Source organism: Lycorma delicatula, chromosome 3 (assembly GCF_047948215.1).
Source record: "Lycorma delicatula isolate Av1 chromosome 3, ASM4794821v1, whole genome shotgun sequence".
NCBI lineage: Eukaryota > Metazoa > Arthropoda > Insecta > Hemiptera > Fulgoridae > Lycorma > Lycorma delicatula.
The window spans coordinates 119,945,233-119,968,840 of NC_134457.1; the positions used below are offsets into that span (position 1 = coordinate 119,945,233).

Consider the following 23,608-nt stretch of genomic DNA (forward strand, 5'->3'; position numbering starts at 1 on the left):
ATCTTTGATGCGGGTTATATATCGTGTTAAAATTTGAGCTAAATCGGTGCAGAACATTTTGAGTTTTTGAAGCGTACACAAACGAACTTAACATTTTTATATATAAAGATTTGTGGGCTGCGAAAAAAAGCCCTTAAGTCGTGCGAAAAAACACATCATTTTAAATGCTTACAAAAGCAGAGTAATGCTTACAAATTACAGAATAATCAAAAGGTGTTGATTTCAGATGTTAATAAACTGCTAACGTAAGTAGAAGTTGTGCTGCTTCAGTGTACAACGTGATTCTCGAGTATGAATCTACTAATGAATTACGGTCTCCAAAGAAAACAAAACACCGCAGGTCAATTGAGAAAAAGGTGAGATTTTGATAAAAACGCGATTCGTAAAAAAATTACACAAATTTGAATTATTTATAAATAGTTTAGCGGTGTATTATGTCTTTTGGAAGAGAATTCGGATATTATCTTCGACAACGCTTTTTATCATTAAACGAAAAGAATTCCAGCTGTGTTATAGAAAAACAATGATATCAAAATGTGGCTTAGTTCAAAAGGAATAATTTTTGAAGAGGTTTAAGTTAATGTTCAATTATTGCAAAGGGTTTCGCGCATTAAAAGTAATTATAGTCCGTATAAAATTGGTTTGACACTCAACGCCATATTGGTAAGTCGTGTTTTTATTCGGCTCCTAACGAATATGTTTGCAGGCCTCCGTGGCGCGAGTGGTAACGTCTCGGATTTTAATCCGGTGGTTCCGAGTTGGAATCCCGATCAGGCATGGCATTTTCATACGCTATAAATCATTCATATCATCATCTGAAGCAATGCATAACGGTGGTTTTGGAGGTTAGAAAAAACAAAAAAAAAGCGAATACTTAGTTGTGTGGTTTCAGTGTTACTATTTGTGAATTTTGTTCTTTGCTTTTACATAGCAAAGAACGCTAAATGACCAAACAATCGTTTTTTGGTAAAACGATAGTAAAAAAATAACCTAATAAAGGATTTTTTGTTCATTATGTAGGGATGTTATTTTCTATGTATTTGGTTATTTCGACTTTTTTTGTTTGCATAGTCTTAAGTCTATCTGGGCTATAAGAAAGTTGGGTGTTTTAATTTATTTACTGTAAGTCATCCTTCTTGGTGGCTTTTCTTTTTGTTTTTTTTTATTTATAAAATACAGATGTTTTAGCTGTTAAATATAATTCAAAGAAATTTGTTACTTAATCAGTTGTGATTTTGTTTACATTGGCAACGGCCATACGGGCTCTTTGTGATTGGTCGTTGTGTTTGACAGCGGCCATCTTGCATTGATCTGATTGGTTTTCCTTTGTTTACATTTCCATCTGATTTATTAGCCTCTTATTTATTAAAAAACTGTACAAATTGAAAATAGATAAATAGATTTCTTAAAAATAGATGAAAACAATCTTTGATGCGGGTTATATATCGTGCTAAAATTTGAGCACAATCGGTGCAGAACATTTTGAGTTTTTGAAGCCGTACACAAACGAACTTAACATTTTTATATATATAGATTTAATACCACCAGAACCTTAAATATAGAACCTTTTTTAGCCATTCTGGCAGAATTTACGTTGAGCAGTTTGGAAAGTTTAATCAAAGAATAGACCAATACCGGAACGTAAATATATATTCCGGAAATTTGTAAACTTTCCTCACCTGTTAAAGCAAAAAATTTTACATCTATCTTAAGAGTTTAACCGTTTATGATAACCGTCGATCAAAATATACTTTTTCCTTTTTTTACTAGTACTACATACATAACAAAGCATACGTACTTTTCTAAATAATAGTCTCATTAAATTTGAAATTTTACAGAACACACATCAATAATCATACGAAATAACGGTAAATGTTAGCCTACAGCCAAATATGTCAACAAATCGGTCGTCCGGTTTGCTGAAAGTTCCACAAGTATGCCCCCCTCAGCAAAAAGAGATTAGTGAACGGTTGTTACATTCAAAATATCCCTCGTATTCCAAAACAAATTTTATCTTTATTTTACAAAATATAGAATTACTCTACGAACTATTTATAATTAATAATTTTTTTATTATGTGAGTTTTTAAACATTTATCTTTTAATTGTTAAAAATAAAATTTATTGTATGTTTTTAAGGCACACTGAAAATCTTCGCATTATCTATTTAGCTCTAACATCAATAATATGTTTTTATAAATAAATAAAAAACGGTTGTATATTTATGTAGATTATGATATCAATAAAGACTACAAAAAATTATTAAAAAATCATTTTTACATGCAATGACATTTCCGTTGGCTGAAGTTTATTATTATAACATTAACAATTATAATTAATAATATAATTGTTAACAAACAACAATAATGTAAAACGTAAATGGTAATATATTTATAGTGTTGTGTGTGTATGATAATAATGATGTTAACTAAACATTAACATATTAGCATAACAGTGTATTATTTATTTACTAATATGGTTTAGCATAATTTTCTATAGTACTCTGAAGAGGATGTTTAAGTCAAAGAGTTCAAGGCCTTAGCAAACACTTGATAACTTATTAATATTACTTATTTTCGATTTTTTTTATTACGAATATATTAATACAGCGTGACACTGTAACGTGACAAAATAACCCACGTTATATAATTTATAATAATTACTGAATAACACTATACTCGAACTTTAATATATAAAGTACGGCACACGAAGTTCGATTCACGAAGATTGAAGACTTTATTGATGTCTATACGTACATGCATTCTATATAGTACAGGGTCACTCCTATATAATACATGCATGAAACTTAAGATAAACTTTCAACAACTTTAAAATTAAACACACTCTCGATCACCCGCGGCTGTCGCACTCTATAAATTGAAAAATTGGTCGTGAATAGCTCCATACAAGAATTTCCTGTTATGTAGGCCAATATATTAAAAAAAAGAAACCGAACGGGACTGTGTTCCTTTTTCTGTCACTTAATTTATTACACCCTGAAACAACGATCGGAAACTATTCCAACCGTCTTTAAATATTACTACTTTTTTTTTGATACGTCATATCGCTGGATCACATGGACAAACTAGAACGCTGTCTTACAGTGTTTGCAAAACATTTTCTTCGTTACTTTAAATTTAAAATTCTTTTGGTTCTGTTTTGTTATAATTTGATATTCAAATTTTTATCGTTATTCACCTGAGTAGACAAGATTATCTGACATTCTAATTGCTAATTTGTTACTTTTTTAGCGTTTGGCTTTTATGGTTAGGGAGACCACGAAAAAGAGTTCTATCTTGCCGTAATAATCCAGATCCTTACCGGGAATTGAACTCGAGATCTTCATTTTAACTTTTTTTATCGACTTCTGAAAGAATCGTATCTTTCTTTCGTTTTCCTTTCAGATAATACTTCAGAGGATGAACGAGGATGATATATGTATGAGTGTAAATGAAGTATAGTCTTGTACAATCTCAGTTCGACCATTCCTGAGATGTGTGGGTAATTGAAACCCAACCACCAAAGAACACCGGTATCCACGATCTAGTATTCAAATCCGTGTAAAAATAACTGGCTTTACTAGGACTTGAACACTGGAACTCTCGACTTCCAAATCAGCTGATTTGAGAAGATGCGTTCACCACTAGACCAAGCCGGTGGATTGAAAGAATCGTAACTAATCCGATGGAAGTTATTTTGTATAGCTTTAAATAAGAAAATTATCGTTATATAATAGACAGTTATACAAAGCCGTCAATTATTTCGATAGTTTTTTAAAATTGACTTTTTTGTTATAAACTTATTAAATAAATTTCTTTTAACATCATATGAAACTTTCTTTCAAATTGTACTAAAGTTGATCAAAATTTTCGTTTCTACTTAAAGATTAAACTTTTTAAAAAATGGGGAAATTTATTCTTTAGTCAACATTATTCCGCTAAATATTTTAAACTGGAGAAAATATATTTATGATGGTCCTATGAAGAGAAAAAAGCCGTTGAGTTAATTGGATTCTATACCCAATATACGAGTATTTTTTTTCTCTTATCTCCACCTTGGAACCGAACCTATTTTAATATGGACTCAGAACAAGGAAGAATCAAAGGTTATTATTCACTCCTGCAATTCTTTCAAAATCGTACGGATAATTTTCATCACCGTGGACACCGTGTACCACGTCCGTTCGATCCGCAGCAAAGGCCTCATGATGTCATCTGGGGAAAGCACACCTAATTCCCTCTAGCATGCTTCCCTGTGCTGCAGGAACCGATCGCACACGAACACCATGTGTTCTGCGATATCCTCCTCTCTGCAATAGTCCCATCCCTAAAGGTTTCAACTCCCATACGTACAGGTAGGAAGTCTGTTCAGAAAATAAACGAACTTTATTTTTTTTAATATTTATTATTTATTTTACAGATTATTGATCCTTGTCTCCTTCAAAATACTCCTCCCTCCTATTCACACACTTTTCCCAGCGGTGTTTCAACTTCGCGAAGCAGCCCTGGATAGCTTCATTTGAAACAGCCTTTAAGGTCCATGACAATTTTGCTTTAATGTCATCAATAGTCTCAAAACGGCATCCTTTCATCCCTGATATTTTAATTTTTGAAATAAGAAAAAATCGCAAGAAGCCAGGTCTGGCGAGCAAGGACACTGGTCTCTTTTTACGGATTTTTTCACGTAACCGTTGTAAAACGCCTTGACAGTACGTACGGTTCACTGTTTCATCTTGAGGAAAGAATTAAAAATGCACAATTCTTCTATTATAATCTAACAAACAGAGAGCATCACTTTGACTTCTGATCAAGACTAACGTGCTTTCTTGGGGCGTGGAGATCCTTTGCCGATCCACTGCGATGATTTAACATTTGTCTCAACGTCGTAGCCGTAAACCCAGCTTTCGCCTCCCGTTATGATTCTTTGCATGAATGTTTCATCGTCATTGGCTTGTTCAAGAAGTTGCCGTTAAACGTCCACTCGATGTTCATTCTGTTGTTCGGTCAACAAACGAGGAACAAACTTTGCTGCAACTCGATGCATGTTCAATTTTTCAATCAAAATGTCACGGCATGATCCAGTCGAGATGCTAACTTCTTCCGCAAGTTCTCTGACAGTCAATCGACGATTTGCACGCACCAGATCGTTGATTTTCTGAACGTGGGTGTCATCAGTTGAAGTCGAAGGCCTTCCTGCTCGAGGGTCATCTTCAATCGTCTAACGACCGCTTTTAAATCGTAAAAACCATTCGTTACATTGCGTACGATCCAGAGCATTATCTCTGTAATTTTGTTTCAAACGTTGAAACGTTTTACCCAGTTTCACGCAAAAGTTTACGTTGTATCATTGCTCCTGAAAACCGTACATTACAAAAATCGCTATTAACACCTAAACACGTTGCACTCAAATAATAATAAAACGAAAACTAAACGAGATATCAACAATCTAAGAAAATGCGGTTGTTACAAAGGAGTTATACGGAACATAATGCTGCCAACCGCACGTCACTAAATATCTCTGTTGGCGAGTAATTAAAAATGTTCGGTTATTTTCTGAACAGACCTCATATGCTTTGAAGCATCCGTAACCGGTAAGAAACTGGGTCAACTCGTTCCCCAATTCCCCGTGCTTGCGGTCCAGCCGTTTCTAGAGGTCTGGGATCACCTGTGGGTCGATCTCCCTTCGTCTACTGATCCCATACTTCCAATATATTTAAAAGAACCAAACAGGTTATTTCAAAATTTATTTTTTTTCTTAAATTCCCTTCATCTATTTTTTTTTTTAAATTAACGTAAAGCTTAAGATTAAATTTGGATATTTAATAATTTTATATTTAGATATTTAAACAAATTTTCCCTAACAAACTAACGTAAAATTCCACAAGACATATTTTTTGATCGTGAATTGACATTTTTTCGAAATTGTCCTGCAGTCTTTGTGTCTACTAATCGTTTAAAATCATAAGTTTATGAAGCTAAAAGTAGTAAAAAAACCGAAAGTTGCAAACTTACTTATAGGAAAGTCAAATCAGTTTAAAATTAAAAACTGGGTAAAACAAAAACAATGAAATGAGATTCCAAAGTAGTTAAACATATATTTTATTGGTTGTTCTTTGGCTGATTTCATTCACTTCTACATACCATTCTATTCGGCTCTAACCTTTTGAATGCAATATACCTTTTACATCTTACATCTTCAATTACCATTTTAATGTATTCCGAACAAAAAACAATGAGCTAAACACTATATTAAAAGCTTAAAGAATTTTGTTATTAATCAGTTAAAGTACGCGTGATGTGCAGAGCTAAAATGAAGAAAAACTGTCAAAAGTGTTTTGCAAAATTCAATGAGAAATACCTTCTGGCAAAATATGTTGTTTTTGTGTCTCTATCCAATGAAAATTTGAAAATTGAAATCATTTTTAAAAATGTTTTTACGAAATAGATTGCAAATCCAGAAGATGAACATTTAGAAAAACAGAAAGAGCCTTTTTAGATTTGGTATTTCAAGAGAAGTTCTGATATTATATGTATGAATAACGTTTGAACTGAAAGAAATTTAACATAAATTAGGAAAAAAGTTTTGTGGCAAAATCTTACAAAAAAATGTCTAGTTGGCAGTGCCGAAATTTAGGAATGAGTGGGAAAATCATTAAATGAAGACAAAAATAGAACACTTACGTAAAGTAGAAAACAATTTAAAAAACTGATCAAATAACATGAGAGCGGATGCACACACAAATACGAGTGAGAACATGCACACAAAATGTTGATAAATTGTCACGGATATTAGATTTCATTACGGTAGTTTAGATTCATAGGCAAATTAAATTTAAATTAAAATTCTCGAAATATTTAAGATTGTGTTTTTTATTGTTACTTTATTATTAGTTCGCTTATAAAATTCATACCGTAATGGAACTATAAATTAAAATATGCCAATTTCTTTGTTTTGATTTTTAATTCGCAATGCAATGGTAGATATTTATTTTTAATTCAAGTAGCAGATAGCAGTACAAAGGAAGCACTAAATTTCAAAATATATCCAATGAATTGCTTATTGGATAATAACAACCGATATAAAAGTTGCTGAAAAGGGTTACTATTGTCCTTGATAAATTTCAACTTAATTTTATTAGAAAGATGTGATCGTTTTATTGGAAGATGGTTCGCTTCTTATTGAGGATGGTTTCGTTTCTTACGGAGGTTGTGATCGTTTTATTAGAAGACTAGAAGACTTATACGGAGTCGAAGCCGGGCGTACGGCTACTTTTAAATAATTTTTTTAGTTCCAATATTGATACTGATTTTTGTATACAATCTATCTAACTACTGCTACATTCTTTTTTTTTTGACTGATGAATTAATTCACCATAGAAGCTTACAAAAAAGCTTGTAAATGCGAATATGAAGATGGAAACCTTTAGCTAATTAAAAATGCCATGTCCGCCGGAATTCGACCTTCGGATGAAAGGCTGAAACGCTATCACCCCGCCATTACGATAGGCTTATATTTCCGACAATTTTTTCCAAATTTCGCTTAGGTTTTCGATAACATTTTATTTACACTTATTATCTAAGTTAATTATTCCACATAATACAAAAAAAGCTTTTATAATTACCGATAAGTTTCACTAGGTAATTTATTTAACTCTTAATTTTAATCTAAACCTCATTAACAACGAAAAAAGTGAAGCAAGCGGATTTATAAAACAAAATTGGGTTAATGAAATTATGATTTGGAAAAGCAAGTTTTTATGTTTTTTGAGAGACAACTTTTAGAATGCGGAGTATACGTTTTACATTACCGTGAAATAAGTTTTCTTTTCTTTTTTTCTTTATTAATTAAAACATATTAATAATTAAACTGGAGCAATAATATTTCCGTCGTGAAGATAACACGTCCGCTTTTTCCTGTAGTAAGAGTAAGAGACATGTATATTAACTTCGTTTATATAATAGATTGAAGTATAACACTTCCTCGGTTATGTAATTTTTATTTATTTATAATTTAATTATTCTTGCTGCTTTAACATTATTTATTGCAAAATTTAAATACGCAGATATATAAAATAAATAAACAAGTGATCTGCAAAATACCTGACTAAAGAAAAATAAAACAAGAACACCTACAAAAAGACAAACAAAATAACTATTTATTATACCTTGTATTAATATCTTAAATTTTTGCATTTATTATTTCCGCAACTGAGATTTTAAATTTAATAAAATATTCATACATTAAACAAATAAAATAGTATATATATTAATATAATAAAGTGCTTTAATAAACGTGATTCAGTTTTGTTCGTACAAAACAGCCAACTTTTTAAGTAAAATCACATCTACAACTTTATACCTAATTGACTTCTTGAAAAGAAAGGTCGTAATTTATTTCAATATTTTAGACAGAAAGAGCCATAAATAAACCGAAGTAGAACAGTCGATTCTGGTTTTAGGATGAAACAAAAAAAAGAAAAAGAATTCCTCCTTTTGAAATTATTTTATTTTTATTTTGAGATTACCCTGTAACCATCTCACAATAAGCTGCAAGTTTCGATTACAGTTCTGTCATATTTCTAACGGTTGAGTACGGATAAATTTTACTAAGAATTAGTGTATCCCCCTACACATTACTGTTTACTACTTGAGATTAAAACTTCACCACATCTTTTTATTAAACGGATTTAACAATGAGATACGCATAGCTTTACTCGTCTGTCCATTTTTAATTGATATTCTAAGACTAATTCATTTATTATTACTTTTTTTTACATAATATATCTCATAAACAAAGAAAACGTAGTATTCACGTTTCAAAATACTTTCATAAATCAATTAGGCTAACACCATTTCATGAATTTTTGGAAATAGAAAGGTAATAAGATAAATTCTAGTAATCTAGTAAATTCTAAATCTAGTAATAAGATAAATTCCTTTTTAAACGACTTCAGTTTTTAAACGACTTGTTTAGAATACTTACGTAGTAATTTTTGTATAACAAGCAATTTAAGATTAAGTATAATCCCATTACTCGTTTTTTTTTCTGTAAGTTTCTCAATTACAGATTAACTCTACTGAGTTGATTAAATCAGTACCGTTGTAATACAAGGGCAATACCGTCAGCAATACAAGAAATAAACAATCCCTTGTATTGCCGTCGGTTTATCCAAAGTAAGTTATACAAGAAACAAGTCATCTCTTCAACTATTGTTATACGATCACAAAATCTAATCCAGAGTGGAAGTTCTATATTTGAAGAAATTTATTTTCACATAATATTTTTAAAATTCCCAGTTTTAATGCTTAAAGGGAACGTTATGATTTCTTTTTCTTATTATCGGCTATAACCCTGACAGTATGCTTGATGCTACAGCGGCATGTTCAAGCGCTTTAATCATAAGAATTAACAATGTTTAATTTTTTTTTAATTATTCCTGATTAGTTTTGTAAATATTAATTGATGCGTGGACTTGTCCGCTTAATTTTTTTTTTACCTTATCCTTGAAAATATTTCAATCATTCCACTGAAAAAATGCATATAAATTAAAAATAAAAAGTAAAAACACTTAACGATTGGCGGAAAACATGACAGTCAACGTGCACTTCGCACGTACGTACTTTTCGCCGTAGAAAATATTTTCATCTTTCTAAGTGTGACCGATTGGCTTGTGCTTATACATATATTTTACTAATATTACATGACTTCATAATAATATATAATTTAATCTAAATTACTAAAACCGATCTTCGTAATAAAGTAGTAGCGTCTGGGCCTTTCATCTGGAGGTCCCGGGTTCGAATCCCAGTCAGAAGTGACATTTTTCATACGCTACAAATTCTGCCTTCATATAACTACTTTATGGTGCTTCATACAACTACTTCATACAAGCTTCTTTATGGCGAATTAATTCATCAATAGAAAAAGCAAAAAAAAAAAAAAAAAAAAACACTAATTTATATACTAGGATCTATACTGAAAAATATTATTCAACCTTGAATAACAAATTATAATGAAGTATGTTATATATCTATTACATAAAAAATACAATCAATTTTAGATTTATTAAAAGAGAATTAAAGAAAATTAAAAACTATAAAAAATAAACGGTATTATAATGCAAAATAAAATAGTAGTAGGCCCACTGAATTTCTAACTCGAAATTAAAATTAAATCACTAAATAAATTCAAATATTGACATAAAGATATCGTCGTTATTAAATAACCATTACAATAACGAACAAAATTAACCGTATAAACTGTAATAAGAACTGACTGTTTTTACTGTACAACTTAAAATAACTAATTAAGATTCACTCATATTTCTGATACTGTACTATTCATTACTTTACTTTATGTTCTGTTCCATACTTGTGTTTAAAATAATACCGAATGCAATACACCTTATTCAGTTAGCTTATAGAGATCAAGTAAACAAACTGAGGGTACGAGTGTTCAAGCGGCCGATTCATCTCCTGTAAATCCTGATGCATTAAAGAAACTACGCGACGTTAATATTCAGTAGCCAAGTGCTATTATATTTTTAATTATTATATATATATATATTTTAAACTTAAATAATTCAAGACATTTTATTTGAGTGTTTTAAGAGTTATGAAATTGTAAATCGTCCACAAACAATAAAATTTCACTAATATTTTAGATTAAATTTCTATTATAATAAAAAACATAAATTCAATTCAGTTTTTTTCATCTGATTGCGACAAATCCGTAGTGCTGTCAGTATTAAGAGATACAACGGGAGGCTCAGTTTTGTTTTCTATATTATCCAATTCCCAATAATTTGGTTCAATAGTATCCATTACATGTTTTATACAGTTTTCCATTCCTGCTGGCCTGTTTTATCGGTGGCTTTTAAGAATAAATTTTTAGCATCATATTTTTTAAAAGCAGTATTTTCTGACGATACGTAAATTTTGATCTTCCCCAAATTAACTCAATCGGGTTGAGCACAAAATGATAGGGAGGTATTCGATTCACGATTTTGCCACTGGTTATCCAGTGGCTCACCCGGACAATTATGGCTTATGCCTCAGCTACTCAACGACTTCATTTTCCAGCAAGATGGTTGTCCTGCACACTTTCATAAAGATATTCGACAGTACCTTAACACAGCATTACCTCGGCGCTGGATAGGACGTGCGTCTGAAGAAGACCAACACATTATGCTGTGGTCACCAAGATCACCAGACCTCACGCCATGTGATTTCTTTCTCTGGGGTTACGTGAAAGATAAGGTGTTTATCCCACCAATACCGCACGATATCGCTGAGCTAAAGGATCGCATAATCAATGCATTCAACTGCATCGAAAATGACATGTTAGAACCACTTTGGCAAGAGCTAGACTTTCGTGTTGATGTGTGCCGTGTCACCAGAGGAGCACACATATTGAACATTTATAGATTTTACCAAAAACTGTTTGAGTCCCTGCATCACCTCGTGCAACTTTCATTTAGGTAAGTAAAATACTTTTTTGTACTGAATTTTTGTGACTCCTAAGAACATTATGAAACGCTCTGTATAGATATGGCCGCGTTGTGAATTGGCACTGACGCAAGGGATATGACTCAGCAGAATCATACCAATTCACTCACACGAAGGCAACGTTTGTTTATTCTTCACTCTATAAGCTAACTGAATACAGTATAGTTACGTACTTGAAGTTAAATAAATAATCGGCAGTTATTTAATAGCATTAAAAATACGATATAAATTTTATTCTGTTTGATTAATTCACAGTAACAGTAAATATAGTTATTAATAATATTATCTATAATGACATAAATTTATTTCTAGTAAAGTAACGTATAATCTCATTAAAATAAAAAACAAGATGCTTAAATCAGCTTTGCTGGAATTATGACACGTATGATGTTATTGCCAAGGCACAAATATTGAACCCCGATTACCGCTTAACCATAGCTATTTCATAATTGCCAAGTTTCACGCTGGCGTACAGTAGTAAGAAATTCATTGTTAAACTACTACTTAATTTATAACTAAACACAGTAACTTTCTGTTCTACTTAGAAAATTAAAACAGTAAATGAATACTTTAGAATAGAACCGCACAATAAATTTAACAATGTTATTGATGAAGACTAAATTATGATTTTATTCTTATTAATCAATTATTGATAAAGTAATATCGTTTTCTTACCTACACAGAAAACTGAAAAAGAGATGTATTAAATTATAATACGTTAAGAAAGGATAACAAGCTTAATGTTTCTTACAAACATTTAAAGGATGTTAACAGAGGAGATTTACTATTATTTACCTAATGTTACATAAATTAGGAAACACGAACATATCGTGATAACCTCTCCAAATCAAGTCATTTTATCCTAGTCGTGCCATATTTTTCGATGAGCTTGAGGCTTAACATCCTCCCGCACTGACACGAAATATTTAACAACATTTTTATTTACAAATGTCATTTTTCTGCGATATAGTAGTGGTTTTTATCGTTATTTTAATCTTACCCAGTTTTTTAAACCATCAATCATTTTATTTATAACGATTCCTGACTGAAAATAACCATTTCTTGGAAATGAACAGGAATTGGAAACGTTTTGGACATGAAAAAATGTTAAAATTTAGTGAAAATAATATATATATATATATTGACTGTTAATAAGAAATGTCTTAGAATTCTTTTACACGAGCCTCAGGGTAAAAAGCTGAATAAAACTATAATACGCAATTCTCTTTCGTTTTCCTTTTTTAAAGGAAAAATACAGTAATAAAATAAAATTGTACAGAGTAGCTTCAAATTCATGGAAAAGATAACGCGCGACTAATACAGTGTATGTGAAACCCACCGGGTTGGCCTAGTGATGAACGCGTCTTCGCAAATCAGCTGATTTCGAAGTCGAGAGATCCAACGTTCAAATCCTAATAGGCAGTTACTTTTATACGGATTTGAATGCTAGATCGTGGATTCCGGTTTTCTTTGGTAGTTGGATTTTAATTAACCACACATCTCAGAAACGGTCGACCTGAGACTGTACAAAACTACGCTTCATTTACACTTATTATCCTCACTCATCCTTTAAAATAATACCTGACGGTGATTCTCGGAGGCTAAACAGGAAAAAAATACAGTGTATGTGAAGTCTTAGATTAATTAATTAATTTTATAGCGCACAAAAAAAGTCAACCCTTATCTGGATTCGAACGCGATGCCTGCCGGATGAAAGACTGAGAATTACCTTGTCACGAAGGTTAGAATTATGTATGTATACATATATTTTGGTATTTGTTTAGCTTTGCATCGCAGTAAAATTGTACCAAGAAGCTTTTATAGCAGTTTGTGTATTCGGATTCATTCTTCTAAAACACAGAAAAAAAACTGGATAAGCAAATGAGAATATATTGTGAAAATGGTTCATCTCAAAGGAGATTAAACTTCATGAGAATTTCACTTGTGTTTATTTTTTAGCTTACAAAAGAGATATAATAAAATCATTGAAATAGGTTTAATATTTTTAAAAAAGCATTTCAACATTCAAAAAATTTATTTAAAAATTAATTAATTTTTTAACTGTTTCAACCAATTTACTTAAGAAATTTATTTAAATTTTCTCAGAACGAGAACAATTTTTAGCTTTTATTATTACGCTAGGGAGTCATTTTTGTAAAAGAAACTTTTTTTCAAATAACTCAAAATATTGTCATTAATATTTTATAATACCGGACATAGAACCGTAGAAAATTCAAGTTCGGATAACTTTTTTTAACATTTCCTGCTTTAAGAAACAAAATTAGTTCCTTGTATCGTGTTTCTTTAACTAGAAAATGAATAAGTTAATAAATAAGATCTTAAGGATAAGAGCAGCATGGTAAGTTTATGAGGGTAATTATCATCACTGATGAAATTTTTAACTCATTACAAATGCCGGGAAAGGTTGGCAATGTCCTAAATCAACTTTTTTTTTTATTTTTATTTATTTATCTTTTAATGCTCCATTGTTCGAAATATGAATGTTTCTTTGCCCCCGAATTAGTCTTCCTTCATTTCTTTGACAAAAAATGTCTCCCAAATTCTAAAAAAAAATTGAAGATTCGTTAAATGGATTTCATTAAAATATTATTTTGTCGTAAAATAATCTACATTCATCATCAATTCTCCTTTCTCTGGTACTTATAAACAAAATCACAAAGCTAAAAATTTTCGTATTTTTAGCTTCTAAGGTTTTCCTTTGTCCTGTTATTTCTGTGCTTCTACAATTCGTTATCTTATACCTTCTCTTTAAACACCGTAAACGGGGTGAAATATTTGGAAACATCACTCAAACGATATCTTACACAAAAAAATTATTGCGGCTTGATAGACAGTGACATTTATTGATTACAAGTCAATGTGTGCAACCATTCTTGTTTATTTTTTCAACAAATTGATAATACATCCTAGAAAATTGATATATTACGAATTTAAATATTCAAATATATTTAAGCGCCTTTAATTTAACTATAGTTTACTACTGTAGTCTCTTTTCCAATCCAATACAGTTAAATTTGATCCATACTCGTGAATATTGCAATTTGGAAGAGACCGATGGATTAGTTTGTCATGTATGAACAAATATCAAACCAAACAGCAAATAAAAGCTGATTAATTCGTAAACAAAAGATGGAAAACACTAAATCTCGAGAAAACAGCTTTAGATAACAATACACAGTCGGAATGTTATTGAAATCAATCTGTCGGACTGACAAATTTGTTACGATTAAAATTTTAAACAAAAAAAAAATTCTTAATTCAATTCAACATTAATTAGTTGAAATGCTGCGTATAAGCCTTTTCGTTCGTATTACACTTTTGCTACAAATAAAGATTTTTGTTATTATGTTTATTTGTACAAGGTACAATTTAAAATAACTTGAAACAAAGTTGTACAACGAAAATACCTTCCATTATATGCCTGTGTGCAAAAATAGCCGAGGAATATATGTTTGTACTCTATTTGTCATGTAATTTCCACAATTAAAGGCTCATCGTTTGTTAAAATGTGTTTTTTAGCATTGTACGGAAATCGTATCAAATCGCTTGGCTTTTTCTCCATGGAGAAAAAGCCAAGCGATTTTTTTTTTTTTTTTTAATTTTTTAAATCTATGAATTATACAGTGTATCCGTAAAAAAAATTAAAAAACATTGGTTAGAGTACGATTAGTTAATAAGGATAAGTTATTATTCTTGTATTACTCGAGTTCTAGGCATAGAGAATAAATTTCTTATGAGAACCTCCAAAACATTCTTATTTAAAAAAGTTATTGCAATATTTTACTTACCCAAAAAGTTTGGTCAGTTAGTTTGGATTTAAAATAAAGCTAATTCGTTAAAAAAAACCACGTGATTCTAAAGTAAACAAGTTACTACAAACATGACACTATAACTACCGACAATTTTTAATCGAATATTTACCGTTAAAATATAGAATGCAACATAAATAATGGCTATTAAAATATAACTTACAGGAGACGAAGAAAATTATTATTTTTAATAACACATGTAACTTAAGTTACTAACCAACATTGTTACAAACACGCACAACACTAAAAAATTATTATTTTTTTAACGTCACTCATAATTTTTAAGTCAAAGTTTAATCATAGAATGGAGTTAAATCACAATTAGAAGTATTGAGTCAATAGAATAAATATTTAAAAAAATGGATGGGTACGATCAGTTTTGCCGAACGTAAATTAACGAAAAAAAATTAGTAATAGTAGGTTGTAACCCATTAACTTAATGCAACAACAGACGTCGACAGACTAAAGCAACTTTCTTGGGAAGCATTAGTTCAGATGCAGTGCCAGCAACTCACACCTTAGAACAGTGGTGCCAATCTTATACGTCAGATTCAGATCAGTTCTGTATTTATGAACAATAGAGACCGAATAATTATTTTACAACAGATTGGCACGACTGAAAGAGAATTGTTATCAATGAACTTTTTTTTGTATTTAGATGAAATAAATTTGCATTTTTGTAGACTGTACAAATAACTGAAATAATAATTTTTAATTAACTGATAAGTCACGAAAGTATAGCTTAATATTTACAAAAAAGAGAAAATAAATATATTTGACACTTAGGTATTTACGCACAATTTCGAATGAGTTTTAATACATATTTGTATGATGTCATTTTAGTAAATTAGGAAGGAGAAATTCCGGGTAAAATTTCCAAAAAAAGTTTACTAAAGGGTTGTTTCTATTTAATCATTTCAATTGTTATCTCTTGATTGTTGTTGGCAATAAATTTCTTCTTTTTTTTAGCAACAAATATTTTCTTTTCGGCTTTTTAAAAAACTAAAAATTCCTTCCTTCAAGAAACGAAAGATGTGTAAAGTTTACTCTCTTTAGGTTTTACATATTGAATTTTATTTTAAATAAATTTTCTGAGAGGTAATCACCATTAAACCTTTTTTCAATCGGTGGAGTGTAGAAAGTCAACTTTTTGGAAATTAGACAAGAAAAAATTTATATACAAAAGTGTTGGAAATTCTGAAGTGCAACTATATTTGTGTAAAATTCCTTATTCAATCCAGGAGAGGATAGCTTTAGCTGAGGCCTATATTCGTTTTAGATCGTTTAAATAATCACGTCAAATATTCGTAAAAAAATTTCCGAATTCCTGTATCCCAGCGAAGAGTAGCTTACACGATTTAGTTACAAAATGGCGTACTGTAGGTTCGATTTCTAATGTAAAACGAAGTAGGCAATCTTCCGTTAGGACTCCACAGGCCATTGTCGATATTGAAAGGAGAATTACTGCCGGTCCAAAAAAATTACTACGCAAGTTATCCCAACAATCTGGTGTTAAATACAAATCTTGTCGTAAAATTCTTCATGAATTTAAATTGAAATCATACCGCGTTACAACTGTACAACAACTGAAGAAGACAGACAAACGAGACGACTTGATTATTGCAACTGGATCTCGAAAACATTGTTAGTGGACAGATAGACCCGATATCGTATTTCATGTCAGACGAGACATGGTTTCATTTATCCGGCCATGTTAATTCGCAAAACACCAGATATTGGATGGCGAGGAATCCTCACGAGATACTACACCGTCCACTTCACAATAAAAACATTTGTGTTTGGTATGCCATTTCCGGTAATCGTATAGTGGACCAATATTTTTTGACCAGACTGTCAATAAAAAATTTTACCTCACAATTTTTGAAAGAACTCTATGCGCAATTAACTGATCATGAAAAAGAATACAGCTTTTTCCAACAAGACGGGGCAGCGTGTCACACATCAAACGTTTCACCGAAACGCGTTCATGCAGCTTTCACAAATGAACGAGCCGTCAGCAGAGGACGGTGGCCTCCACGTTCCCCAGAGTTGTCTACTTGTGATTTTTTTCTTTGGGCTACTCAAAGGAGAGAGTTTATGCATCTAATCTCCACAATATTGGTGAACTGAAGGTGAACAGTCAACGAGAAATCAATGCGATTGACAACAAGTTTTGGTAAGATGACTCTCAATATGGTCAGTCAAGCACAAACGTGCATCAATGCCCAGGGTGATCTCATTTTGAACATCTTTTGTTAATAACGTAGATAAATGCAAAATTTAAAGTACGTTTTATGTTTTTTTTAATTTAATTTATCCGTATCATTCATAAAATTTCTGCAGCGGTTACGTTATGGGTTCGGGTTTATCTTGCTCACCTGTATAATGATTATAGCCTGATAGCATTCTAGTTTTTTATGAAAAATTAAAGAAAATTAATCGGGAAACATGAAGTAATATATATTCTCGGATTTCAGATCCAGATCGGTAGGATCTCACATACAGTAAGAGCTACTTATTATCATCTCTAAATTCATTTTCTGATTATTATCAAGATGCAGATTTCTTACGTTTTGTACTTAATGTGAACAATTCTTTTTCATACTATTGTAGAGCTACTCATATTGTAAATTTGAATTAAACAGTTTCATAAAAAATAAATTTTAAAAAGTAACAAAACTGACAATAAAAAATAATATACAGTACAATGCAATTCTTGTTTAAATTTCAACTTTTCCAAATCAGAGTCAAATTAAGGGTTAATAAATTATTGGTATGAAAGTTGTTTGTTTTAAATCTGGCTCCTATTTGTAGAGATTAAAAAAATGAATGATTTATTATATTTGTATAATAAAACAATTGAAAATTATCATTTGAACTGTTTAGTTTATTTTTCAAAGTTAGTTCATTACTTTTAGCTTATTTTACGTTTCAACATACTCTCTGAGCGAATAAATTTCTCTCTAAAAAACCAGGTTTTCATCTCGTAAAAGGATGTGATCTTGTAAGTAATTTTTTTTTTAATTTATTCAATTATTTTTGCATAATGGACGTATTAATAAATTAAGATACGAGTTTTTTTTTTAGTTATTTGCTTTTATTGGTAACGATACCTCAAAAGGCAGTTGGTTTTCTCCTTGAAAGTCAAACATTTTGACGAGAATTGATCTCGGGCGTTTTAATTAATCAGAATAAGATCGAAGTAACCGGTTGATTTGCTTTAGCTTATATTTATTCCTATAGTTTCATTAAACGATATTCTGGAAGGTAGAATCATAACAGAAATTAAGTTCTAATCTAAACGATTCTAGATCTAGTTTTTTTTTTACCAAGAAGCCAAAGCAAGAATTATTTTGATTTTTTTTTAGATGCTACTTTTAAAAACATAAGTGCATTGCGTTTGGTCTCTTATTATCTTTCAAAAAATCAGGTAAATAGTTTTTCTCAAAAAATTGCAGTTTGATAACAGCACTTAAACGTTTTTTGAAGGCCTGAAATTATTATGTTAAGCCGTAGATTTTTATGCTCTGAAATAAATTATATGATTATTATATATAAGAGAGGTTATCTCTAAAGTAAAGACCGTTTCATTGTAAAAAAAGTTATTCTGAAAACAATAAATTTTTTTTCCTCTTAAACTACTTTTCTATATAATCGCCACATGAATTAAGACATTTATCGTAGCAATACACCAGCTTCAATATACACAGCTCATCGTATTCTTCTGCTGCCAGTCCATTTAGCCACTGAATAACAGCATTTTTAAGTGCATCGTCACCCGCGAATTGCTTACCACTCAAAACTTCTTTCAATTTCCCAAACAAATAATAATCAGAAGGAGATAAGTCCAGACTATATGGTGGGTGATCGTAAATTTCTCATCCAAATGTTCTCAGTAAATCTCTTGTCGGACCCGCATTATGTGGACGTGCATGTGCATTATTGTGCAGTAGGACGACGCTGTCGGTCAGCCGCCCACATCGCCGATTTTGAATGGCGCGCCGTAACTTACGTAGAGTTTCGCAGCAGGCTTCTGCATTTATAGTCGTTCTACGTGGCATGAAATCAATCAGCAGTTTGCCAAACCGATCCCAATACTGTGGCCATCAGTTTGCGTCCAAATGGCTGCGGCTTGACCTTTGTCGGTCTGGTTGGTGATTGAGGATGACGCTATTCACTTTAATGCCGTTTTCTCTCTGGCGTGTAATACGAAATCCATGTTTCATCGCCGGTAACAATTGAATAACGGAACTCATCAAATTTTTCTGTGTAGCGCGTCAAAAATTCCAAAGCAGATTCCATTCGGATTTTTTGTGGCGTTCCGTTAAGACGTGAGGTACCCAGCGTGCGCAAACCTTTCTGAAGCCAAATGGTCATAAACAATGTGACCAATAACAGCTCTTGAAGCATCAGGAAAAAGAAGAGTCAGATCGGAAATCGTTGAGCGACGATCTTTTCTGATTTCATCATCGACGTGTTTCAGTAAGTCCTCGATGATTATCGAGGGCCTCCCCGAACGTTCTTCATCGTGCACATTAATTCTGTTATTTCTAAACCTTTCACACCATTTTCTGATGTTTCTTTCATTAATTACATTATCACCGTACACAGTAACCAACTGCTTATGAATTTCAGCCGGCTTAACGTTTTGATGGTTTAAAAAACGTATAACTACACGTATTTCACAGCCAGCGGCAACATCGATTTTCCTATTCATTTTATAACGTAATAATTCACACTTAATCAAAGATACTACAACGCGACAACTTACAGACAACAATGCAGTATGTACATTATTAGCGTGGCCATGTACGACACAGGTTCGCCAACCTTAAGGAGAGAAATTTCCCAGCGGTCTTTACTTTAGAGATATCCCTCGTAATTAACAGAGAAGCGATTAATAAAAATAGGATGAATGAAACAGGATTTCTCTGTATTTTTATGTATAGAAGGAAGCTATTTTTTCAAATGAAAACAAAGAATAAAGAAACTGAAGTAAATGATGAGAAGCGGGTACACAAATGGCAAGCGTTATAAAAATATTAAAGTAGAGACGGTAAGTATAAAAAAAATTAATGTTAGCATTATGAAAAATGTCTCTGGAAGGCTGAAAGTAAAATCACTGCTGAAAAATTTACAATAATATTAAAAATTTACAAAAGGAATGAAATAAAAAAGAACGAGAAAACAAATGATAAGAAAATTGTATATCTTGAAAATGTAATAACATAAGGTAATAAAACTTTAGATAAAAGGAGTAAAATTATTAAAATATCAAATTTTCCTTAAGTTAAAAAAAAATTTGCTAAAAAAATAAAAACCCATACAATGAAAAAAAAAGAAACTTCTATGAAAACGTTTATTTGTAGTATATCGATGAATAGAAATAAAACGTACTCAGTAATGCATAGCAATTCATACCTCGATTTAGAAAACAGAAATGAAAGTAAAAAAAAAGAAGAGAATTGACGATATATCTAAAGGGTTGGTGTAAAGGAAATTAAATAAGTATACATTTAAAACGACCCAACTTTATGAATATGTTCAAATAAATTTGCTTTTAGATGTGTTCGAAGATTTTTTTCTCTGAAAATAATGATGTTCAGTCTTTATAATGAGTTTAGGTGCAACTCGTAGATTTTTGCTGGACTTGTTACGCCGATGATTAACCGTATGTTCGGCTCTCTGATGAACTAATCAGTAAATCACTTGTTTTTTTTCTCATTTTCCTCAGCGGTTTACTAAGGAATATCATTAAAGCTTCCTTACGCTATATTTTAGCGCCGGATGCATTTAATTATGAAAATAGCTAACCGAGTTTCAGGAGTCACTCGTGTCCCATCAAAGGTAGTCTACAACCTTTTCGGTTACGACACCTATTCGTAAAAAAGACTTTTCATATTTACGATGGAGTTCCTTCGTCGTAATGTTAGAGAGGTCAGGGTACAATTAATGGCGTTCGTCTTACAACAGTTAGGCAGTCCGTTTAATACGTGGTAAAACAGCATGTTTGATCTATGTTGTTTGTTAATTTAATATATTGTTTTGGTCGAATTTAATGTATTTGTAAATGTTATATTTCTCAGGTATGTCGAGTTCGTGACTTACGTGTTACTTCACTCTTGAAAGAGAGTAAAATTATCTTGATATCTTATATTATGAAAACAAATTACAGAATAATAATTTAAAGCTAGGGCGATAACGCCAAGAAGTATAATTCTACTTTACAATTGAATTGATAGTAAAAAATTTCTTTATCTTTATTCAGTGATGTTAAGTATTTATTGTCAATCACGCCGATTCTAATTAGATGCATAATAATCAACGAATTACAGATTTTAATGAGGAAAATTAATTTTTATATATTTTTAAGTTCAAAATTAAAACAATAAAAATTAATTTAAAAAATGTTCGGTTCTATTAAGTTACTTTTTCAGTACTTCTACGAAACGTTTATTTGTAGTATATCGATGAATCCATTTTAGGTTTCCTTTAAAACCCGCTTTCTCGATCCATATTCGAAATGAAATCACCATTCGATGTATCGATAATTTAGTAAGGATAATTCTTTTTTTCCTTAATTTAGTGTTCATTTTGAATAAATCGTACACTTGTTAATTCTTTATTTATGATTTGATGATAAATTTAATTATACAGATAATTAAACGCATAAAATTCCTTCAGACAGTTATTTTAAAATATAAATTTAACATTTACAATAGTTTATTTTCCTGAATTATCAGTCTGTTTTCAAAAATAAATCGCCTGTTCTTTGTTGAAAATAATTAATTGCTACACTTGAACTTTCAAAACGCTTACCCATCTTTTGCGAAGAGTCTACATATTTTTTTCCTATGTGTACGTTACCCACCGGGGTGGTCTAGTAGTCAACTCGTCATCGCAAATCAGTTGATTTCGAAGTCGAGAATTCTAAAGTTAAAATTCTAGTAAAGGCAGTTACTTTTATACGGATTTTAATACTAGATCGTGGATACCGGTGTTCTTTGGTGGTTGGGTTTCAATTAAACACACATCTCAGGAATGGTCGACCTGAGACTGCACTTCACTTACACTCATACATATCATCCTATGAATTATTGCCTAATGGTGGTTCCGGTAGTTAAACAGATAAAGAGAGAATGTGTACGTAGCAATCTGTTCAACTAGTAAACAATAAAAAAACCCCCTCCCAAGACTCAATTAGATGAGAATTATATATATGACATGCAAATGAGGTGTGGTCTTGTACAGACTCAGGCCAACCATTCCTAGTGTTCAAATCCGTAAAAAGCGACAACTTTTACTAGGATTTGAACCTCAGAAAATCGTCGATAAACAACTGATTTGCGACCACGAGTTGACCACTAGACCTAGGTGTAGACCCTAGGTGGTTTGTCTACATTATTTGGATATAAAAATGTTTAACAGACTACCTAGACTTATTAAACAAAAATTTTAAACAATACTTTTTTATAAAAATCCCTAAATAAGCCCATATAGAACGATGAATATTTTTTTACAGCTCAGGTGGATAAAAAACTTAATTTTTTAATAAATTATAATTTATTGTTAATTTTAACATTTAATTTATGCTTAAAATGTTATTATGCAACTTAATTTATCTTCTTTTTTGAAATTTATTCTTTAGCTTAATTTATATTCTAATCTTTTATATTTTGCTGCAGTCTTACAACTGACTGGTTTTATATATGTATAATATAAATAACTGTTATTTTAATAAAAAATAAAATAAAACAAACAGATAAGGAGGTGAATGTGTGTGTGTGTGTGTGTGTGTGTGTGTACTATTATAAAAAAGAGGAAGAGAGTGCTTTTTGTTTGGATATACAAAAAACTACCCGATCTATCGCTCCTAAATTTTTACCCATGTTTCTTGACATAACCGAGAAGGTATTTCATCTCGAAAAAAATATATGTATAGTAGCAGTAATTTTTCAGTTGAAGTATAAACTTTAATGAACTGAATTAATTAATTGTGAACTGTAAGTGTCTATCACTGTGTGAGCTGAGTTTAGACTGATTGATTATAAACATCTAAAAACCAATTTCAAATTCTTTGAGTTTCATTACGAGTTTCAAGGGTCAAAATTGATTTTGAATTTTTTTGAAACCCTATTCTTTTAATTTCTTGCTAAAAAATTAAGAAATCAACCTGATTTTTGGTGAGTAATCTTTATATATCAATAAACCAATTTCTATATTTTTGAAATACGACCTTGAAAGGGGTTGAAGAAAGGTTTTTAACAATGAT

The 23,608-nt window shown here is 31.0% G+C and overlaps 1 protein-coding gene across 2 annotated transcripts in view; it reads right to left on the minus strand.

Moving 5' to 3' along the window:
• LOC142321940 (ras-related and estrogen-regulated growth inhibitor-like) overlaps positions 1–15,776 on the minus strand; it is a 167,338-nt gene extending 151,562 nt beyond the window's left edge. The window contains exon 1 of one of the 2 annotated variants that reach the window (XM_075360470.1): positions 15,500–15,776. The gene's annotated coding sequence lies outside the window, so the exon portion shown is untranslated. Of the gene's footprint in view, positions 1–15,315; positions 15,474–15,499 lie in introns of those variants that run through there. The other variant, XM_075360471.1, reaches the window with a different exon arrangement.
• Positions 15,777–23,608: the final 7,832 nt, after the last annotated feature.